Genomic DNA, 19,114 nt, shown 5'->3' with positions numbered 1-19,114 from the left:
TACAAATGCCCCCCCTCCCTAGGAAACAGTTTCCTCACCATCCCTGGCACTGCTCTGTATGTCCTTTAACCTGTAAGCCCTTGCCCCAGGCAGCCAGGACTTGACTGCTCTCCCAAACTGTTCTGTAGGAAATCTCTGTAAGATGCCTTCTGTATGAAGGGCAAGTTTTGGGATGGCGAATATTTCACCAGTGTCCTAGTTCAGTCCTTCAGGCAACTACCAGACAGCCTGGACCAGACCTACAGGTTCCCAATATGCATATAACAATTACTCTGCTCCCTCCAAAACTGGGACCAGTAATCCGCATTGGCAATATAACACGACTCCATGCCAAGCTGATGAGGAGATGGAGGAGGTACTGCCAGGGCACCATGAAATCCTACTGCTTTTAGGTAGCCTTTTACTTGATTTGGCACTTAACATGTTATTGCAATTCTTCAACTGCTTTGAAAAAAATGCTTCTGCCTGTACTTACTGATTGTTCAAAGCTTCTGTGGGGAAACAGCCCTGAAGTTTCTCACTGCCATCTTGATCACCATGTTCCACTTTTAAGACCCCTTGTTATTACAGCGCACTTACAGAATAATCCAGTGTAATCTCCCTATTTTAAGGTCAGATGATTAACAATCCTAACTCCATCTGCAATGTCAATTCCCCTTTGCCATGTAAACTAAGATACTCACATGTTCTAGAATTATGATGTGGACATCTTTAGGAGAGGAGAACATTATTCTCCTGTTATAGGCAGTTTTAATTATCATCCCCATTTTATAGATGGAGAAACTGAAGAAACTGAGGCACAGAGAGGATATGTAATTAGCCTAGGGGCACACACATTGTGAGGGCAGAGCTGAGATTTGACCCAGGAAGCTGGCCCCAAAGCCCATGGTCTTAACCACTGAACTATAGGGAATATAAGGTGCTATTGAGTGATTAGGTTAAATGTTAAATGCTAATATTTGGATGGAGCAGGCAGCGAAATGAAGTCAGAATAATGCTGATTTCCATGGTTTGCCATCTGAGTCTCAATGAACATAACTAGTTTTTGGGATACTGCTATTCATTTTCTAGCTTTCCTGTAGTCCCCTCAAGCTGCAGCTCAGAAAAGCTAGTGAAAAGAAAAACCCTCAAAAGAGGGGACAGATGTTTTAGATGCTAACTTTTCTAATACAATACACATAGCATTAATGATTTAGAACACAATCAAATATAACAAATACAGTTTCAGACTACCTATGGATAACACAGATCAAATGTATTTTGATACTATATATATAATCCCAAAATGAGGCTTGGGAACACAGAAGGGACATATGTATATGAAGGCAGAAGATGAATTCTATGAATAGCTTGGCACCTTCATGAAACAATACAGTTTTGTTTCTTTTTGTTTTTTCATTTCAACCTATTACAAAGTTACCTGAAAACATAGGCTAAACTAGAGAACTAGGGCACAAGTCCAATAAGAATAAAAACGACCCTGGAATTCACTGAAATCATAATTTGGTTTTTTTTTATAATTGATCTTTCATAAATGTTCTTAAGAAAAAGTTAATCCTCTGCAAATATGTATATCACATAGACACATATATATTCATATGTATATGTATACAATATAGTTATAGTATTTAATTAATATTAAATATATCATATTATTTATTCCTATTTGAATTTTGTCTACTTGATTTATCATGTAAAACAACAGAGCATTAAGTCTCTTACTAATTGCTTTGGTCAGTTTCTCATACTTCTCATATTTCTAATCATTTGTTTTATGTATTTTGAAGACATATATTTTTAAATGCTTGTTCCATAAGAGACACAACTACCCTATCTTCCTTGGGCATTTTGTCTTTTATCAATTCAAAATAACCCTGGGTTTGGTATAATTTCTTTGCTTTGCATTGTGCTTGGTTTCATTTGATACTGAGATGGAACTCAAGGACCATATAGTGTCTGGTTTTCCCCTGGCCCACTAAAGACCATACAGTGTCTGATTTTCCCTGGGCCCACTAAGGACCATATAGTGTCTGGCTTTCCCCTAGCCCACTATGTTATGAACTTAACATTCATGACTGTCTCTTTTGGGGCTCATGGTCAGACAGGGCAAGGCCAGTGCTGGGCTTGTCTCTCCATCTCCCAGTTGCACTTAACCTTGTGCTTGCTATATGGTAAGGTAGCTAGAGGGATTTAATTACAAATCATTATGTTCAAAATGTTTTAAATGGTCTCCAATAAATAGGAGATCCTTATCTTCATACTCAATACCCAAGATGGGCAACGCTTTCACATATAATATATGTAGCTTATTACAGATGTACCTTGCTTTCAGCTAACTCCATAATTGAAAGTCTAGATTTATTTGATTACTTTATAAAGGAGTTATTTGCTTCATAGAATACTTAATCCTAAGATTATTTTATATTGTAGACTCCCCTACTGCATTGAAAGCATCATCTGTTTTCCACAGATATTCTTTATATACAACCCTTCTTGAGGATCCCTACTACACGTTGCAGAGTTAGTGCTAAGGATCCCTTCCATCACTGCCTCTCTTAAGAGATTTTGACTCTGTTGGCCTTTAATCTTTACTTTTACATGGTGTGACACTGTTGGGGACAGAGGGGACACATTGCAAAAGGCCAAGGTTTCAAGGCTCTGGTACAATGTACAAGACAGTAAACTAAATGTCGGAAGACTTGGGAGTTCTTGCCAGCCATGGGATCTGAAGCAAAATACAGCCCCTTTTATGCCCAGATTTTTACTTTATAAAGATAACAGTATTTCTTTATAAAAGAAATATAATATAGAAGTAAGTTGTATCTACTTCTGAAAGTTCTTATAAAAATCAAATGTAAAAATGCTTTTTAAATAAAGGTACTACGCTAATATATCTTTTTTCCAAGCAAGTCTAGTGTTGCAACATTAAGCAAATGCTGCAACAATCTACCTTTTTTTGTTAGCAACTATTTGTCACAGAATTTGTTAAATGTTCTCAAAAGTTCCTTCTAATCATTATCCTATTCATTTTTATCCTACTCCCCGTTATTCTCCTCTTATTCAAAGTCTCTGAAAACTTTCTCTGCAAAATAAGATCAAACCCTCTGCCCAGCCCTCATACCTCTGAAAAATCTCCTGGTTGACTCTTCTGACAAATGAATAAGATGAGAAATCAAAGTTTGTGATATCATTACCATTAAAGAAGTGCAAATTTCTACTCTGTATTTCTAATCTGCCTACAACTCTGCTTTTTATCAATCTTTCCTGGCTGCTACAGGCTCACCATTTGCTAATCTTTATTCCTTTGTGTTTCTCTATTCAGGTTTCTCTTGGTGGTTTATAATAACCCCTCATTGTTTGAGTCTCTAACCTTTTTTTCCTTCAGTGGTACCTACCTAACATGCACAGTTCTAAGAACTCATCTGAAATTTGATGTTATGGTCATTAGCCAAGTCTCATGTGTTTTGTTTTGTTTTGTTCTTCTTCTTCTTCTTCTTTTTAAGTGACTTATTAAAGTGATTTTTCTTTTTAGACTGAGGACCTGTCGTAATGTTTGGCAGATGTAACAAATACCTGACATCAGAGGAAAGCTATAGTCAAGACTATATCCTGCAAATGTCTACAAGGATGTTCCACCAGTACCCTAATAACTGTCTTTCTCCCAAAACCTCTTCTTCATCTTATATTTATTATGCTCATCAGTGGCACCTCCATTCAGTCAGTCAAGCAATTCTGAAACCTCAGAGTTATTTTCAATCTTATTTTCTATATCCAGCCAGTCATTAAATACCGTCCTCTCTATTTTCTAAGTATCTCTCATATCTCTGTTACTTTAGACCCTTATCCTACTTCATTTGGACTATAGCAAGTTTTTTACTTTTCTCCCCCTCATCTCCTGGCTCTTCAATTTCTAGTTTCCTCTCCATTTTTTCTCTCCAGAAAAATTAATCCTGTAACTCCTCTGCTTAAAAATTTCAACTTGAAACTTTATAAAAGAGTATCTAGACAAGGGGTTTTTAGCCTTTTTTGTTTCATGGATCCCTTTGCCAGTCAGGTGAAACCCACGGACCCCTAACTAAGTCCACATTATACTGTGCATTATTTAATAAATACATCATACTCACACCAACACATCCCCGTGAGAATAATGTGGTTGTTTTTTATTTAAATTCAAGCTCATTGATCCCTTGTTAAGAGCCCCTGATCTTGACTGTGATAGACTAAATTCCTTGGTATTTACTGAACCCCATCTCTAAGAATGCCATGTTCATTCTTGTCTCCTTTTCCTTATCATGTAATTCTCCCTGCTTGTCCTTCAGCTTTTCTTCCTTCTCTTGGTCTTTAACCTTTAAAACCCAGTTTGAAATTCACCTGCTCTGTGTGATGTTTTCCGAAGCTCCAACCACACCCCATTACAGGGAGAATAGGCTGCTACCACTTCCACATCACCAAGTGGTACACTGATGGATGGGTCACTTTCATCTTACACAGACTACTGAAACTTACCTCAATTATCTTTATCTAGTGCATAGTTGGTACTCAATAAATGGTTACTGAAATTAATATCTGCTGAATAAAATAGTAACTAAAGAAAAGCCCTAAGACCTAGAAGTGTACCAGTCCTACAACTCTGCCACATTAAAGAAAGAGGGAAAGGACTAATAAACCTGACTGCAGCAAACATATGAATGGCTTATTTGTTTTTTAAAGCTAAGTGGTTTAGAGTGGGTCTGGGGTGGGAGGTGGGGAAGAAAGTATATTTTAAAGCTCTAGCTCCAGGACAAGTAATAAAAATTGTTGCTTTAATGTTTCTTTCAGATTACCATAAGCAATGGGAAGATCTATTCCATCACACCAGCCTTAAGGGCAGAAAGTTTCAGAATTCCAAGCTAAATCAAACTGGCATCAGCTCTTAGTTTCTCAGGAGGCAGTAATTAGTCTCTGCCTTCCATAGCGTTGACAAAAAAGAAACAAAATAACTGTCCACTTATTTTATGGGTCTCTCTTTTCCTCTTGACAATTAATTATAAGAGTCCTGGAAACTCATCTTGCAATCTTGTTCCTGAATTACAAGGATGTAGGCATTGTACTGTGTCTCAACTAGGAGTTATCGTTATAAAGAGGTTTGGAGGCAGTGCCTTACCAAGGGAATGAAACTAGCCCCAAAAAAAACATTGCTGGTACTCATTACTCAAAGACCTTTCAAGACAAAGCCTTCAAGTGCCATTCACTGATAACAGCTCTTGATGTCACCAATTTTCTGTTCCTTAAATCGGTAAATCTTAATTTTTTTTAAGTAGGATGCATGTGCATCTTGGCCAAAGTATCTGCATCTACTAGAGTTCCAATGGAATTCAATAATCTTCAAAATGATAAAATGACCAATTCCTCTGTAAATCAGTCTTAATCATTCCATTTATGGGCTCTTATCCCAAGTTTACTTACCTATAATGTACCAGAGTTTAAATATATTCTGGAACACACATATAGACCACATTCTCCAACGTCACATAGACTTTCTTAGCAGGGACTGTTAGTCTCTGGAAGAAACCCTGCCTCCAACTCCCTGTATTTTGACTACCTGACTTTCCCATTTTGCAAGCATGGTTTCTATTTAGGAAAGCCAAAAAGGGATTATGATAGTTCCTAGCTATTCAGTTTATGGTGAGGATTAAATGGGGCAATGTAAGTAAAAAAGATTAAATATAACAGCATTTGGAACATAGTCATTGCCCCATAAATATCTGCTTTGTTGCATTCCATGTCTGAATGACATGTGACCTCATTATTGGCTCTTTGGGAAAAAGAGTCTAAGACAGTCTGTTTCACCAAGCACCACTTCCCCAACAGATTTGAAATAACTCAGGTAGGTAACATTAATCTTATTTTACTTAACCCATTTGGGATTTTGTGTTTGCTAAATGTGGCATGCAAACATATTTTAGTATGGATGCAAAATGACTTTAAAGTACCCTTAAAAATCCCTAAGTTCCATTCAGCTCCAAAATTTTGTGATCTATAAGTAACCTCAAATATATGCAAATTAATAGTGATACAATCCCCTAGACATACTGGAAATACATGGTACTGTCAGATTGTGTGGCACTGGAAACAAGTTAGACCCAGTACTAGGAGCCTGTAGCAATATAGAGTATAATCTTGCCCTCCTCTCTTCTCACAAGCCCAGTGCCTATTATTCTCATCTCAGGCTCCCAGGTCCTCTTGTAGCAGATATGGAGAAGAAGTGGAATGAGCTATGGTTGCAGAAAATAGGGCAAGACTTTACAGAATCCCAAGCAAAGCAGCTAAAGTGAGCAGAGCTCCATGATATCACCTACAATTTCACATTTTACGCCTGATAAACGAGAATTCCTGAGCTTAACTCTGGAAGGCGCCCCAGCTAAAGTCTTTGATTTCAGAAATTAAGAAACTGAGACCTAAGGAGATCAAGTAGAAGTTCAAAGGTCATCTGGCTTTTCTGGAACCAGGATCTGAAACCCAAGTGCTGCAGCGACTAACTATATTAAAGAAACCTCAGCCTATGCGTCTTCCAAAGCGTTCACACACAGATATGTCTCTCTTTTCCTCTCAGCTTTCTTCAGTCACCCACAAATCAGCCAGCACCTATCTCAGGAAAACAGACAAGCTTCTTTACAATTCTGAATTCAACAGAAATGCCTGATTCTACTAACAAGTTATGTAGTTCTACCTTTAGATTCACCCTTACCTTCTAGAAATATTTTAAATATTATGGTGACAATGATTATTTAAAAGTCCAAAGAAGAACAAAACATAAGCAGTAAAAAGCCTAGGATATTTTGTTTTAAGCAAACCCATATATGAAAAACTACCTGTGGTGGAATAAATTAGGTACCCTGATTTAGACATGTTCTTGATCTTGATCTGCATTCATGTGAGTGTGAACCCAAACGTAAACAGGAATTCTTGAAGATGTTATTTTAATCAAGGTGTGGCTCAGCTGAATGAGGTTGGACCTTAATCCCCATTACTGGAGCCCAGAAACAGAACGAAATTCAACTACAGAAAGAGAAAGTCACAGGGAGGAGCTGGCAGCAGGAAGTCAGATGGAACCAGAAAGAGAAAGGACAGGACATTGCCGTGAGATGGGAAAGCCAAGGAACTGCAAAGACAGCCAGCACCAGAAAGCAAGCCTTGCTGATACCTTGGTTTTGGACTACCTGTAGCCTCAAAACCATAGCCAATGAAGTCTTGTTTAAGCCAACCCATTACATGGTATTTGACACAGTAGCTGAGAAACTGAGACTACCAAAGGGGAAAAAGGAGGGATTGTTTCTGGTGATTATTTTTAACAGCATAAAATAGAAGTCCTTTTAACTAGCCACAATCAGAATGATTGTATTTGCAAAAGTGCAATATTTACATAATTTTTGGAAAACAATCTACTACTAGTAGATAAGAATTGTAAGCCTGTGCCTCCACATACGTATATCCATTAATGAGTTCATGCATTTGGCTGTACTTCACGTGTATTCATTTACTTACTCATTTGTTAGTTCATTCAGCTCTACCTCAGATGGACTCATTCATTCAATTACTTATTGAGTACTTAAATGGCTCTGCCCTCATAAAACTTGAGTCTCGTGTATGTTCACATCAAAAGTGAAAGTGTAAGGAAAAGAGTAAAAAGAACCTCAAAAGAGACCCGAATAAAGCACCCTGAAGACTCAAGGAGGGGTTGTTTCCAGATGGGAGATGAAATAAGCCTCCTGTAGGCTTTTGGTGCTGGACCCGGGTGAGGAGGTGGGAAGGGGAAGCCACCTGGTGGGAAGAGTGGATAAAGGCTGCGCGACTGTTCCTCAGAATCCTCCTCCTTCCTGACACCCCATTTAAAGACCCGGTCCCTCCCTGGTCGCGGGAGCGACAGACCAGGCCCCCCCGGTGGCTTCCCAGCCCCGTCCCTCACTCGCTTCTACGAATTGAGCGACCCAGGAAACCTATTCCCGAGCTGGCACCGGCCTCAGTCCGCCCTCCCGCCCGCCGGGGAGAGCTGAGGCCTCCGCCCAGCCGCCTGGGGGCACGGCCGGGCGGCGAGTAACGCACCTGGTCCGGCCGCTAGAGCGGCTGCGGCGGCGACAGCGGCGGCGGCGCCGGGGACAGAACCCGTGACCAGCCCTAAGGTTGCGGCGGCCACACCCCTGGCGCCGCCCGGCCCGTGCGCAGCCCCGTGACCGTGGCCCTCCCCCCAGGCGTCGCCCGCGGAGAAGTCGCCCGACGCTGGAATTCAGAGCGCGGCGTCCGCACGGAGAAGGCCGGGGGCAGCAGGCGGAGGCGCCGGACGCCGAGTCCCGGGCCAGGCGGAGAGTTGACTGGGTGACCTCGAGGCAGCAGGTCGTCCGGCTAACTGCTCATCTTGTAGGTTCTGGCTCCGGTTAAGAAGCCAAGTGACACACTCGGGGTCCTGGGCCCGTGGGCCTTGCTGCTTTGTACAGGGGTGAAAGAGACTGGCGTCGCCCTCAGTCCCCTCATCCGCCTGGCCGGGGCTTCTGAGCCTCGATAGAGAGTTCAGAAGCTTTACACCGTCAGGTCAGGCCTGCAGCAGGAGCACGAGAAGGCGAAGGGCTGGGCGGAGGCTTGGTATGCTTTAATGAGTGGCTGAGCAGGGGAGGAGGGGTTGTGAGACCGAAAGGAAACCGTGAAGGATTTTTCTGTGTCCCTGAATGTCTCTTCGGTCAGCCAGTTCCGCACAGCAGGCGCCTGGAAGCTCCATGCTTCAGGGGCTGTCACAGGCCTCCTACAGGTTCGCGATTATTAAACAGTTGTTCTCCCATCCCGCCAGAGCAATTGTTTAAGAGTCAGTGATGATGGAAGGCGGTAGGATGAACCAAACCGGAAGATCAAAAAGAGTGATTTTTGAAAGTTTTTAAAGAGCAAACTGACATAATTTTATATTAATTTTTTGCTACATTAGTTATATGAGGATACTCACGAAGAAAGGGCAGCATCTTATTTCTGGTCATAAAGTATGTGCTTAAATATTTTCAACATTTTATGTTTTGATTAGTTTAGACCAGTTTGTTTAACCAAACCATTATTTAAAATCAGTTATTTTTGTGAAACACAAATAAATAATCCAGGCTTCTCTTAACAACAAATTATATATATATATATGTGTGTGTGTGTACATATATATATGTATGTGTGTGTATATATAAGCACACACATACATACACATATATATATATGGCACATGCTCACTTAAAAATAAATATAAATAAAAAAGAAATCCAAATTGTAATAAAGTAAAAACCAAAATGTGCAATGTCTAATCACTTATTTAAACATAGCCCTCAGTTAACAAACAACCCCTCCAAACTTTACTAGCTCTTTTGCCTACTGCATCAGTTATGAATTCTGCGAGGCACTCAAGGTTCCTTTCAATGTGGCCCTAGCCTACCTTGCCAATTTCATCTCTGTGATGCCTTTTCCAACCAGCTGAATTACGTTTTTTCTCAATTAACTGTGGTAAAGGACAAGTTTTTAGTATATTCAATCTGTTTTTATAAAATTAAATTAAAATTTATCAGGAAAAAAAAGTGAAAATAAAAAAACTCAAGCCCCAATTTTTATTTTTAAATGGAACAAATACAAAATTATGTCAGTTTGCTCTTTAAAAACTTTCTAAATGCTTTACTTTTGATTTCTATAACTACCTGGTCATGGACCAGGGACAAACAGTTCAAAGACAAGAACTGGCAACCATGCTTTAAATAGCACTGACTTGCTCTTTTCTAAATGTATCAGATGCTTTCCAAATTCTGGACATTTTCTCATGTTATTCCTTTAACATGGAATGCCTGCTCCTTCTGTGTCGATCAAAGTTCATTCTCACTCAAGATTCTACTCATTTGTAATAATAGAAATAGTAGCTTAGCATTTATTGTTTTATGCTGACTTAAGATCCATTAACAGTGACTTTTTATCACAGCCCTATGAGTTGGGTAGTTATTGTTATTTCCAGTTACAGATGAGGAGATTGAAGATTAGAGAGGTCAAGTCACAAAATAAGTAAAGAGCAAAATCAAGATTCTAAACTGGGCTGGCCCAGTTCCAGGGTTATGCAGTCCACCATCACACTAGGCCCTCCTCCATGAAGCTTTCAAGTTGTCATTAATCACTCTTTACTTAGACCTCTACTATAACTTTTTTCCCCCACTGGTTTTCATTTCTGTCTATTTCCTGCATGAGGCCTGAGTAGTGGTGTTTGTATATATATCCACAGATCTTAGCACGGCTCTTTCCAAGTAGAACATCCTATATACCCTCAACCCTGCTCATACTTATTACTAGCAGTCATTCTCTCCTTTTTGGTACCACTATCTTTGTGGTTACTTCATGTTTTTGCATCTCCTTCCTGGCTCCAGAATCTCTTTGAACCATCAAGTTGTGCTGCTTTTCCACTACACTGTGCTCTTCCTTCTTAAATCACTTCAGTGATTTTCCACTTCTCTTGGGATAAGGGCTCCGGGATAATTCACCAGCTGTTTCTCAAACCAGGCTTCTCAGACACAGTCTTCTTTCCTTGATTCCTGAGAGACATGCTCCCTCTGACTACCGTACGTGATGTTCCTTTGGCCTGGAATGCTGTTCCCTCCTCAACCCAAAGTTATCCTTTCAGATCTTAGCTCAGAAAAACCTTTCCCAGGCTAGATCAAATAACCCTATTAAACATTTTTAAAGCATTTTTTTTTTGTTTTTAACATAATTATCATTTTATATTTCATTGGTGTGAATATATGCCTAAGGTCATTCTCTCTCTCTCTCTCAACAATAATCTCCTTGAGTGAGGGCAGAGACTGTATTCTTTGCTCAGATTTATATCTTTAGCTCCTAGTATGATGCCTGACATATAATAGTCAGTAAACATTCATTGAATGAAAGAAGAAATAAATGGTGTTCAGAGTGCTATGAAAATATAAGAGGGAAAAAAATTAAAAAAAAAAAAATAAGAGGGGAACAGTATTGTGCTGGTAAAGATTTACCAACCAGTTAAGATTAAAAAGAAAAATTTGTTTTAAACCCTACATTGTTTGCAGATTTCCATTGTGTGAATATTCCCACAAAGCCTAGTTTCAAGCTGCCAACATGATGTCACCGAACACTCGAGCAGGGAAGAGATGCGCACATTCAGCTCTGAGAGCCTATACCAGCTGGTTCCTGCACACCACTGAGAGGGCACCACAGGTAGTAGGGCACAGAGTGGTGCACACAGCTTCCCAGAGGTCTAAGCTGACATCTGAGGTATGAGCATACAATGAGTTTGGAAGGTAAAGGCATTTGTGGGGGAGCAAATGGGAAAGGGGAGAAGGCGTTGGAGAACGAAGAAGAAATTTCAGTAGGATTGAAGTGTAGAGTTTGAAAAGAAGGCCTGTAAATCTTGACAAGAAGTTAAGAATTTACCTTTATGAGAAGCACTGAACTGATTTAAGCAGGCTGCGGCACAAAGAGAGAGAAGCAATTAAAGAAATTACTCCAGCTGACTTTGCCAAATGGAATGAGCCCAGTGTAACCACCCAGGGAAGAGAAGCTATGACCAGGACCAGATAGGGCAGAAAAGAAAGTGCAGACAAGTGTGAAAGAGAGCCTGGGCCTGGTAGGAGGTGCTTTTTGTGGCAATCTGTGCAAAAGGCAGTCTGGCGGTAAGCAAGGCCTAAACTATATCCCTAAGTTCAGGAGATCAAGGCAACTACCGCAAGGCGCCCTGGAGATGCAGGGGCTAGATCTTAATTACAATCACAGGCTTTAATAACAAGGAGACCAGGGCTTGGGTTCTGCTTCAGCCACTTACTATCATGACCAGTCAATTAAACTCTCCGAGTGTTCAGTTTTGTTTGTTAAAATTAAATAAATAAACAAAATCAATAAAACCTCCTCACATGGTAATTTGATGATCAAATGAGATGATATATTTCAGATATCTAAAAAAAAAGTACCTAATATGGTGGCACGTAATAGGTATGCAATAAATATTTTTAAAGTTTAAAAGGAAATAAGAAATAGAAATCGGCCGGGTACCCCTTGGGTTTACAAGACTGGTTTTCAAATCAGCTATATGTTCCCCTAGGGAACAAGAAGGGGCACTTGACAGGGTAACCAATAGTTTATTATTCAAACTGAGCCTGAGAATGGAAGAGGGTACTCTTAATAATTATGCCAGGAAAACAGGCATAAACCATAATACGTGGTCATCTTACTGCTCAGGAACCTTGCAAGAAGCAGACAAGCTTGGAGAGTTGTATGGTAGCAGGATTCTTTAAGATTAAATTATAAGTGTGTATTTTTTGTTATGGAGAAGTATGATAGGGCAATCAACAAAATATTTTGAAGCATAAAGTCAGGGGACAAAATCCAAGGAAAGGAGGAGTGGAATGGAACAATAATTTCATGGAGAAAAGAAGCAGTTTAAAATTCCTGACTACTAAAGAAGAGCTTTTTCAAGTAATTTTTAAATTGATGATGGTGATTATCCAATCATTTTGTAATTTAGATTCCACTGGATACATTTAGAGAAGTGATATAACAGTTTTATTTTGAAATGTCAATGTCTTATAATTCCCAGGCTGCTATTAGAAATACTACACAATAAGTTATCTTGAACAATAATTTATTGGCTCAGTTTGGAAGCTAGAAGTTCAAAATCAAGGTGGCAGTAAGGCTATGCTTTTTTCTAGAATCGGTAGCATTCTGGAGATGACAGTCCCAATCACATGGCAATGTCTTTAATGTCCTTCTGTAGCTTTATTTGGCTTCTGGCTTCTCTAACTCCATCCAAATTTTCTGTCTTAATAAGGCTTCCAGTAATATGGATAAAATTCACCATGATTCAGTTTGGCTGCTGTTTCAGTTTCCTGGCTGCTAAAACAAATACCGGACAGTGGGTTGGCTTGACAACAGAAACTTGTTCATAGTTTCAGAGGCTAGAAGGCTTGCTCCTCCTAGGATCAGTATGTTCTGGCTGGCCAGCAAGCTCTGGGATTCCTTGTCTTTTCCATATTATGACAATGCACATGGCAGTGTCTTCTCCTTTCTCTTCTAGCTCCTGGCTGCTCCCTGTGGCTTCTCTTTCCATGTCCAAATTCCTTCACTGATGTGGATTTCAGCCATATTGGATTAATGCCCCACCCTCCTTTTGGGCACAAAATAATATTATTAACATCTTCAAAGGTCTTATTTACAAATGAGTTCACACACAGGCATTGGGACCCGAACATGCCTTTTATGAGGGGTGTGATTCAATCCCCAATTTCACTAATAATAGCATCTTCAAAAGGTCCTGTTTACAAATGGGTTCACACCCACAAGAAAGCAGATTAAGAGCTGAACATATATTTTGTAGGATACATGATTCAATCCCCAGCAATCAATATTTACAACATGCTGGAAAATGTTATCCTTTGCAACTATTAAATTTACAATTAAAATTATACAAGTAAATTAGCAAAAATGTGTAAGGAGATATATGAGCAAACCATCTAAAGACCTAGAAGTGGAAGTCTAGCTCTGCCATTTATTAGCTATGTAGCCATGGGCAAGTTACTTAACCTCTATGAGCATTAATTTTCTTATCTATAAAATAGAAATTTAAAAATCTACCTTGAGGATTAGATAAAATGTACTTTATATAATTCCTAACCAGCTTAGCATATGATAGATACTCAATAAATATCTTGACCACTTACTATTTGCTAAGACCTGAGCCAACCCATTTTAATTCTCACATGACCCTATGAGGCAGGTTTCTGAGTATCATAGTTGAGGAAACAGGCACAGAGCCATGTCAGTTTTTTAAAGTTCCTGAGTTGGTTAATGGTTCAGATCGTTCAAATCAAGTGGATTGACTGTAGAGCCTTCACTAGAAATCACTACATCACACTTGGAAAGGAATCCCTAGAAACCCCTCTTGCACATCCCAGGAACCCAGGTTACCATCAGTTCATATTGTTGCATGAAGCTATAGTTCATCTTAATTGCTGTATAGTACTCCATTGTGTGCTTTTACTGCAATTTATTTATGCATTCTACTATTGGTGGGCATTTGGGAAGTATCTAGTTTGGGGTTATTTTAACTAGTGTTTTATGTAGAATTTTTAAATGAGGAAAAATCAAATTCTATTCAGTTTAGGGCTTAGAATGTGTTCATAGAACACTTACAATGTATTTCAACTGAGTTAACATATCTTTGCACATTCTTGCTCTCATCTGTATATTCAACTGCTACCTTAACTTCTGCACTTGATTTTTTTTTTAACCACAAATTATGCAGTTGAGTTTCTCACATTTGGGGAAATCACAGGGGTCAGCACATCCTGAGTGCAATGGATAAGCTTCGCCCTGGGAAAACCACCTTCGTGATCATGGTATCTTCCCTGCCAGTTAAGTATTTCTCCACTTGAATGTCTAATAAACATTCAAATGTTTCATATCCAAACCTGCTTTACCAACAGCCTATTTCATGTCTGTTGGCAACTCCATCTGTCTAGTTTATTACCAAGGCCAAAAACCATGGTAACATCTTGAACACTCTCTCACACCCACATTCAAAACATTAGGAAATAATTTTGGATCTACCTTCAAAATAAATCCACAACTTGAGCATTTGTTATTATCCCTATTGTTATCATTCTGGTCCTAGCCACCATCCTGCCTTGTTTAGATTATTACAATTGCCTCTTAGACAGGATACATTCTGCACATGCCACCCCCCATTCCCACCCCATCTCCACTGCCAAATCTATTCTCACAGCAGCCAGAGGGACTATGGGGCATCTTTCCAGTGATAGCCACAATAATACCCCCCATTTCACATACTCTTTTGTAATGTGATCTTGCCATTCCCCAGCAAAAGGTAAAGTCTAATTCCCTGGGTTGACTTTAGAGATTTTCTTGACCAATAAAATGCAGCAGAATGATATTCTGGGAACTTCGAAGCCTAGTTCATAAGAAGCCTGATGGGTTTCTTGGATGCTTGCCCTAGAAACCCAGCGTCCATGTTGTGAGAATCCCAAGCCACATGGAAAAGCCACATGTGTGCATTCTGGTCAATGCCTTAGGTGAGTCCTCACCGACAGCCAGCATCAACTGCCACTTGTGAGTGAGGTCTGTTGGATGACAAGCTCTTAGATGATACCTGCCCCAACTGCCATCTGACCTGAGAGACCCCAAGGGAGAACTGTCTTGCTGAGCCCAGTCAATTCACAGATTGACAGAACCATGGGAAATAATAAATTGTAAAGTTAGGTCATAAAGGTTTCAGGTGATTTGTTACACGTCAGCAGAGCACAGAACAGACCTTTTTTTTACAGTGAAAGTCCAATCATGTCATTCTTCTGCTCAGTACTCTCTGAATGGCTCCATGTTTTACCCAAAGTATGAGCCAGGATTCTTATAATGCCCTACAGGTAGCTGTATGATCTAGCTTCCAATCCCACCTTTCTTTCTGATGGTCACTCTGCTCTAGGCACACTGCTCTTCTGGCTGTTCCTTAAACACTCCAGGTACACTCTTGCTTCGGACCTTTGCATTGGCTGATCATCTTTTCTGGACATCTGCTTGGCTAACTCTCCTCCCACGCTTCCTTCAAGTCTTTGCTCAAATCCCATCTGCTCCACGAGGCCAATCTCGACCACTTATTTAGTACTGCAACCAGGCCCTTCTCCCACCCTAGCACTCCCAATAACACTTATCTTGCTCTACTTTCTTCTTTTTTATTTTTAACATGGAATGTGTCACTTTCCAACAAACTATATAATAGTACTAATGCTTACTGTATATTGTCTGCAAGTTCCCCATGACAGAGATTTTTACTTTTTTCCTTGTTCACAACTATATTCTCAGCACAGAGCAGTGTCTGATACATAATATGCACTCAATATTTGTATTATAATTCCTGATAATAGTTAAGACTGAGCTGACCAGAATGATGAAGTTAAAGTAAAGGTGACTTGCAGCAAGTGAGAACAGAGAGAGAAAATAAAGACAGGTGAATGGGTTATACTTCCAGAATCCTAGTCATCACACATTCCCCTTCTCCCAGCAGAGAACAGCCCTAGGATGGAGGGTATATTTGAATAATTTTTCAGCTGCTTTAAGGAACCCAAGATGGAACATTTCACCTAAGTCAAAGCCAATATATGAATTGAGCTAAACCCCAATAAATGCTTCTCCTAATTATAGTGAATTGAAGCCAAATTACATTCCCTAAAATCAAATAAATATAGAATATTTCAGGTGGGACCCCTGTTTTCTAACATGAGAGTTTCAAATGAACTGCTTAATATTTATTTTGAATGTGCTATTCTGTAATTTTCTGATTAACATTTTCATTTTCCCAGAATTGCAGGACCAAATCCAGCTTTTGTCTTTCCCTCATCTATCATTAGATTTTACTATACCTTTAAAATATACTGATGGTTTGGGGTCCTCTAAAATATTGGCCTAAAAAAATTAAACCTGGATTTTCAGGTCAATAGAGTATACATGTGGAATGAGAACAAGGGGAGCTATATTTGAATGCTTTAAAAAACTTATACAACTTCCATATTTAAAAATCACATCATGAAATGCAAATTACTAGGAAACAGAAAAATATTGAACCTCACTAAACATCAAAAAAGGCAAATTTAACTGACAGTGGTGTGGGCTTTTTCATATATCACAGATGGCATATAGCTATTCTGTTCCAGACAACAGCTTAAAATTACATACAAAGAAATAATAAGAAATATATATAAAGAAAAATTTTAATGTGTATTTTTTAATTTATTAGTTAGGGAAACAATAACTGCTAATACGTTGACCCAAAAATGTATGATGGTTAAACAAAATAGAAATGTATTTCCTGTTCATATGATTGTCATGAACATTGACCCAAAGATGTATGAAATTTATTTCCTGTTCATATGATTGTCATGAACATTGACCCAAAGATGTATGAAATTTATTTCCTGTTCATATGAGTGTCATGAACATTGACCCAAAGATGTATGAAATTTATTTCCTGTTCATATGAGTGTCATGAACATTGACCCAAAGATGTATGAAATTTATTTCCTGTTCATATGATTGTCATGAACATTGACCCAAAAGTGTATGAAGTTTATTTCCTGTTCCTATGATTATCATGAACTGTTTGAGGTCATAGGTGTGTGTGTGTGTGATGGTCTCTGCTCAATACAGTCATTCTGGGACCTAGATTAATGGAGCCTTGGCCATCCTTAATGGCAATATTCAGAGTCATGCTGGACTTGTCCATCAAGTCAGCAGAAGTAGAAAGAGTACAGAGGATTGTGCATGTCAGGTTTCTATGGGGCAGGTCTGGAGGCAGCTCACATTCCTTTGGCTAGAACTCAGTCATGTGGGCATACTTCACTGCAAGGGGGGCTGGGAAATGTCTACTTGTATGCCCAGGAAGAAGAGGCAATGTGCTTGCTAAACAGCTAGCAATCTTTGTCATGACTTTTGGCTCAGTAATTGCACTTCTAGGAATCTATTTTAAGAAAATTATCATAAACAGAGCAGGTTAATTTAGTATACCAAAATATTGGCAATATCTCAAATGACTAATAATACAGATATAGTCTGTAAATTTGGTACATCCAAATGATGAAATATCATGCAGCAATTAAAAATTCAGCTTACAGATCAATTTTCATGCCATAGAATATATCAGCATATAATTTTAATTTTAAAAGCAGAATACAGGACCAAATTTACTGTGTTTTAATTATATAAATTTGTGTATTTGTCATACATATAATGTATATACCCAACAGCCACGGTATAGTTAAGGAAGCAGTACACTCATACAATGACTGTATAGTATTCCTTTTAGTATTATGTCCAAAATGGTTAAAACAATGGAAAAATGCTTCTGTTTAAAGTCAAAATCAGGAAAAATGCTTAATATAATTATACTGTGTAAAAAATCACTTAAAATATGGAATGAAATGTATCAAAATGTTAACAGTAGTTGTCCTTGTGTGATGGAATGTATGTGTTTATTTCTTCTTGTATGCAATTTCCATTTTAAAAAATAGCTTTTTTTGCTTTTACATTGGAAAAAAAAATTAACTTCCTCAAACAGACCACTAAGTTGAAGTAAGCCCTCTGATAAATTTGAGTCTCTGCTGGAAGACGGGTGATGACAATTCTAGAAATAGAAGATAGAGCTTCCTTATGTCTTGCCTTTCAGGAGAGAGTTGATGAAGGAAGCTGTCACACATCAGTGGCACCATTCATGTCTCCCTGAAGGGCTGACTGCTACAGGAACCCTTGAACAGGAGGGATAGAAGGAGGAGAGGGCACTGAGGAAGCATCGATTACCGAAATATTGGAGTAAGCCTTGACTGTGAGTGCCCTGCCAGGGCATCTGTTCTGTTTCTATGATAAGCAGTGGTGGTATTGGAAAGCAGAGGAAGAGAGTATATGGCTTTTCCTCAATGCCAGCAAGGAGTCTACCTGCCTTATTTGGTCTCAAAGAGGTGGCTACAGTAGAATCATAACTGGACTATCACTCAGAAGCACCTACCCCTTATTAAACTATGAACTAACTATGGATCCAGCTCTTCCTTTGTTGAAAAGTTACCATATTTTTTGAGCCCTTCTTTGCTTTTTTGGCACAAAAAGAAGATGTAATACATTAGAGAAAATGGAGGAAATCAAAACTATAACGGCACTGGAATTGAGTGGTTTTGCTAAGGCATTGTCAATCAAAATCTAAGTGTGAGAGCCAGAGGACTTTCTTGGTGGCATATAAAGAGGCTTTCAGGCAGACAGAAAAGTCTAGGCACCCTCCTTACTCTTTAGAGTAGAGCTCCAGAGAAGGAAGGTAAAATTCTCAACCTAGGCAGGTCTTCTGTGCAAAGCTCAGGGCTTTGTTGGGACTGTGCTAGCCCGATAGGGAAAGAAAAGGATTATAACCCAAGTTGCTGCAGGATCTAGCTAACATGTATTGTGGGACTGTACATGAGAATGCAGGATCAAGGACGGTGGAACATACAGTTGTATAGGGGGAAAGTTTGTCAACATGGGAGCACTTTCCACCAATACAGGATTTAACACTGTGGCAAGGACTTCA

The 19,114-nt window shown here is 39.2% G+C and overlaps 1 protein-coding gene, 1 long non-coding RNA gene and 1 pseudogene across 2 annotated transcripts in view; 1 reads left to right on the top strand and 2 right to left on the bottom strand.

The window, feature by feature from the left end:
- The window catches only part of CPQ (carboxypeptidase Q), a 521,738-nt gene extending 513,549 nt beyond the window's left edge, over positions 1-8,189 (bottom strand). The window contains exon 1 of the mRNA XM_004474687.4: positions 8,083-8,189. The gene's annotated coding sequence lies outside the window, so the exon portion shown is untranslated. The remainder of the gene's footprint in view (positions 1-8,082) is intronic.
- Positions 8,190-10,689: 2,500 nt separating this feature from the next.
- On the top strand, positions 10,690-18,592 carry LOC139436411 (uncharacterized). The gene is made up of 2 exons (XR_011645658.1): positions 10,690-11,280; positions 18,230-18,592. It is a non-coding gene; the product is annotated as an uncharacterized lncRNA (long non-coding RNA).
- On the bottom strand, positions 14,283-14,420 carry LOC111759491 (U1 spliceosomal RNA; annotated as a pseudogene).
- Positions 18,593-19,114: the final 522 nt, after the last annotated feature.

Source organism: Dasypus novemcinctus, chromosome 14 (assembly GCF_030445035.2).
Source record: "Dasypus novemcinctus isolate mDasNov1 chromosome 14, mDasNov1.1.hap2, whole genome shotgun sequence".
NCBI classification, from domain to species: Eukaryota; Metazoa; Chordata; class Mammalia; order Cingulata; family Dasypodidae; genus Dasypus; species Dasypus novemcinctus.
This window is presented reverse-complemented; position numbering and strand designations above follow the sequence as displayed.